We start from the raw sequence: 5577 nt of genomic DNA, 5'->3' as shown, positions 1-5577 counted from the left end.
AAAGTATGATTAAATTTAAAAATATTTAATATTGATCTTACTCTAAAGATATGAATAAAACAATTATAATAGAAAAAATTAAAAAATTAATTTAACAAATTAAAATTTTGAATGTTATAAGTAGTTGTAACAAATAATATGTCATCAAAACCAACAACCACCCCACTCTTAACAACTGCATTTTCTTCATTTATTAATGTTGACTATTTTATTTATATTTTTGTCGTGATAGTAAAAGAAATTTGATTTTTTTTGGAGTTAGTTGTTTTTGTGATTTTGATGTAAATGTCATGTTAGTAAGGTGTCGTTTACCAAGCGTTTATTCGAGTAAGCGTTTATCGAGTCACTTTTTTTTTACCGGATGAATATGGCAACGACTAAGAATCTTACCCGGTAAGAGTGAAAGCAAGAATCGAGAATCTTACCCGGTAAGTGAGGATGACGACTCTTACCATTATTAGTGCTTACCGGGATAAATTGTTCCATACGATGCGTTTTAGTGAATAAAATCTTACCTCGTAAGTAAACAATAGTGTTGAATTTTACCGGTAAATGTTTAATTACCGGGTAAGTGTTTAGGTAAACGGTTCCTAAGTTAGCCAAATTTTGATATATTTTTAGGAGAAACTCCTCATATATTAACTCATGTTTTAAATTATATTAAAACTCATAGTCTTAAAACATATTCCAGTCTTATCCTACATTGAAATCATTGTTGATTCTTGCTTAGTATATGAATTATTTTTATTGAAGTTTGAGATATATACTTACATTCTCAACATTTTTATCCTTCTTATATATAGAGAGAGTGGATTTGTAAATAATACACCTTAACATCCAATTCAACACTTATAAAGAAATTCTTAACAGTTGTCTCGTGATGGTCATATCTAATAGGTCCAAATTCTCCGAAACTTCTTCTTCTTCAACTCTCAGAATGATCAAATGAAATGTCTAAAAAAAAAGTTTTGAGACGATGAAAATCTATCTTTTTTTTTCTTGTAATTTTATATTTTACCAAGATAACAATTTTCAGTTTTCAGTATTTTTGTAATATAACATTATTCGAAAAAGAAAGAAAAAAAGATGATGAAAAGTTTTCAAAAGAACAAATACAAAGAAAAGGAGAAAAGAACAAAAAGCAAAAAGCAAAAAGGATCCCAAATGCACCACTTAATTTATGAGTTTGGGTTTTATTATTTCGCTTATGAGTTTCAGTACCATTTTTCTAATTGTTTTTATCAAGGTTGTCTATTTGTACTATTAACAAATAGGGGGAGATTGTTGGTCTCAATCATCAGATTTGTAAATAAAACATATAACATTCGACTCAATTCAATACTTAAAAAAGAAGTTCTTAATACTTGATTTGTAATGGTCATATCCGATATGCATCATCCATTTGATATGACACAAATGTTTATTTCCAATATACATTATCCATATGATATAACATAAAGTGTTTACATCTGATATACATTATCGATAGGATATAACACAGTTATGTATATCTGATATACATTAGATAAAACACAAGGGATTGGATCCGATATACTTCATCTATCGAATGTGACACAAATGCAATAACATCCGAACCTTGAACACCAAATAAACTTATTTTGTCAAAGCTTTAGACTCTAGTCACCATCGGATCCAATAGCTTAAATAAAATGTGAGGATTCTCCATTTAAATATATGAATCCGATTGATCCATCTTCAAAGGTCATTCAGTCTTGATTCTCAAAAACCTATATTTTATTCTAAGTTATTCTATCATCCAATGTTTTAACTTCATAAATTGATAAGGATATGTTTTTGGTGTATCTAAAATATACCTCATATATCGGATACCCATCATCATCATCCTTTTAGATAGGATTTCCTTTGTAAGTCTTATTTTGTAATCTGTTATCTGATCAAGCAAAATGCTTTCAGCAAAATCAAAGACTAGTTAAAGTGAAATTAGATCGACACCAACGCGGATTAGTTTATCATCTAGGTGATAGAAGATCAGAAGACAAATAAGTCAGATATAGTTTGACAAATGTTATCTTCCATGAAGATTAGAGAAGACTTTGGGACTAAGTTTCTTTTACCATCTCTAAATCCTAGTGTGGGAAAATGTTCAACATGCCAGCCAAAGCAAGTAATATTCGCTTACTTTGTTGTTTAGTCTACGTATTAAAGCATGGATAAAGACTAGACGAAAATACTTCAGGATCAATTCTCCAATTCTTATCCTGGTATAGGAACATGCTCAGCATGTCAGCAAAAGCAAGTTCAAAGGTATCAAAAATACTATTTGGTTTTTACTTTATTGTTCACTCGACATATAGAAGGACAAGTTGAAGCAACAAGTGTCTACATCGTATAAGAGGCTGATATGAAAAAGTATAATGGTACATGGATCAACAAATCAAATGAAGACACACGTTAATGTTGCATTGTTGCATTTAATGCATCGACTGCTATGAAAGACAGTCTCTAGATCATCTACAACTTGCTCCTTTTAAATAATAACCAAGTGTTTATTCTTTTAGATCAACATCATGATATCTGAAGACTATCTTAGTTCTTCATATTTGAAAGAGTGATTTCTTTTCCTACTCTTTCAGTATCAGCAAAATTGTTACCAGTCTATTAGTTTAGGATCACAGGTTTTACCTTCCTAACTTTCTCAACATATCTGTAATTCTTTGTTTTTATGCAAAATATAGAACAAAAAATTAAAAGTGAAAAATTTGTTGTATTTATATTCACCCCACCCCCTTCTACAAACAACTGTAGTGTAAGTCATTAACCTATCCAGGGCCAACAGAGTGAGAGAGAAAAGAGCGAGAAATGTTCCATTAGAAACCAAAAGTTTATTAGGAATCCACGAATCGTCCATAGTGCCACGTGTCTCTCTTCAAGATGAATATTCATCATGAGTAACACATTCATGATGAATATGGAAATGTTAATCACACATTAATGATGAATGTCGATGTGTTATTCTTCATGAATCATATATTCATGATGAATATGTTATAACATTTATGATGAATAACATGTACACGTTATTGGTGTCGTGTTGCGGGTAGTTACTAGGTTCTCAACTAATTTTATGGTTTCTAAATAAATATATGATTTCATTTTGTTTCCTAATTTAAAGTCATGATCATAATGGATGAACTTTATCATCTTACAAATATATCTCAATTATAATTAACAAATCATTATATGTGTCAATAAATATCTTAGCTGCTGCCTAATATAAGCATTGATTACGGTTTGTATAGTTTGTATTTGAAACCACACCTATGTATGTATGTATGCATGTATGCATGTATGTATGTATGTATGCATGTAAATGTATGTATGTATGTATGTATGTATGTGTGTGTGTGTATGTATGTATGTATGTATGTATGTATGTATGTATGTATGTATGTATGTATGTATGTATGCATGTATGTATGTATGCATGTATGTATGCATGTATGTATGTATGTATGTATGGATGTATGTTTGTATGTATGGATGTATGTATGTATGTATGTATGNATGTATGCATGTATGTATGTATGTATGTATGGATGTATGTTTGTATGTATGGATGTATGTATGTATGTATGTATGTATGCATGTATGTATGCATGCATGTATTTATGTATGTATGCATGCATGCATGCATGGATGCATGCATGCATGTATGTATGTATGTATGTATGGATGTATGTATACATGCATGCATGTATATAAGGAGGTTTAGGGAAAACCCTAAAAAAAAATAAAAAATATGAGGAACGTCCTGGTAACCATTTTTCAGGATGGTATGCACATGTATATACAAATATTAAAGCTATTTTTTTGGTTTTTATGCAAGTGTGCATGTTATGGACATGTGTATACCTAACAAATTGCTTATAAATTATTTATATGCACATGTACTTACTATTTAGATGAATGGCTACTAGGGAGTTCATTAGTTTTTTTATTTTTTTGCGGTTTCGCACACATGCACACAAACACACACACACACACACACACAGAGATATATATATATATAGAGAGAGAGAGAGAGGAGGTTTACTTTTCAAACCACGTTATTTGTACAAACCGTACAAATCTCATTCAACCAATCATAAATTTTTATTTTGTTTATTTTTTTTTGTAATTATGAGAGGTTGATTAATCATTTTTATTGTAGAGGGTGTTAATCATGGATATTATTATTTTCATTATTTTAATTTTAGAGAAATACATGAAACAGTTTCATTAAATATTATATGAAACAATTTCATAACTATATATGAAACAACTTAATGAAAAAAAATATTATATAAAACAATTTCACAAGATTAAACTATTTCATAAAAAAATTTCATAAGATTAAACAATGAAATCGGCAGATGAGGGTGGTTTGCACGATTTGTACAAATTGAGTGGTTTGCATTTGATCATTCCTCTCTCTCTCTCTCTCTCTCTCTCTATATATATATATATATATATATATGGTTTGGTTCCTGTGAGAAGGAGAATTAAAGTAAAAAATGTAAGAAGGGATCTCCACATTTGGATGCACATTAGGATGAGATATACTAAGATGAGATGTATCAGATCGATCCTCATATCAAGAGCAATTCATTGGTGAGTTTGAGATTAAAGGTGATCAAGTCTCTTCTTACGCTTCTTACCTTAACTCTCCTTCGCACACAATCTTTCGCCTATATATTATGAGTGAATTACAATTAGGTCCCTATAGTTTATGTGTTTTATCACTCTGGGTCCTAAATTTGAAATATCTATGGATTACATCCTCATGGTTTACATTTTACAATACATTGGGTCTCTAAATCTAACTTCATCCAAATTATTTTGTTAAATAGGTTAACTAAAAGGGACATTTTAATCATTTAATTAATTTTCTATTAAAGTCATAGGGACCAAGATATATATATATATATATATATACACACACACACACACATATGATAGCACACAATTTTTCCGATTCGGCAGTCCGGAAGGAGGCATTCTTCGCCTTCCACCTAAGTTGCGCAGGAAAGGCCCAATAAAATTCGGCTGAATCACTAACATGAATAGTAATCTGAATTTGAGGAAACCTTTGCACGCCTCCATTACCTTTTGGGAGGCCTACCGTCAATTCGGGTCTATTTGAAAATAGCTAGAATACTTTTACCAAAATACTATTTTTTGCAGACATAAGAGTTTTTTAAAATATCTCAATTTTTTTTGAAAATTATCGCATTCAAAACAAATGTCATGCATAAAGATACTTAATTACCTAGTAGAAAAGATTTCAAAATCATCAAAGGAAACTCACGTCCGATTTTGAGGGGGAAAGATCATATCCTAGTAAAAACAAGACGCATAGGTGGATCAACTCATCAATATATATATATATATATATTCATTCATGGTTCAATTATTTTAAACTATAAAATTTTTATTTATCTATACTATATTATAAAGCATTTGACAAAAACTCTTAAAAAACATTTTTTTATGCATAAAATACTCTTTATTGATGCATATTACTTAAAATTCAAGATTACAAGTAATTTTGCATAA

The sequence above is a fragment of the Cynara cardunculus genome, assembly GCF_001531365.2.
Source record: "Cynara cardunculus var. scolymus isolate 2C chromosome LG 10, CcrdV1, whole genome shotgun sequence".
Classification (NCBI taxonomy): Eukaryota; Viridiplantae; Streptophyta; class Magnoliopsida; order Asterales; family Asteraceae; genus Cynara; species Cynara cardunculus.
Note: the sequence above shows the minus strand (reverse complement) of the source record.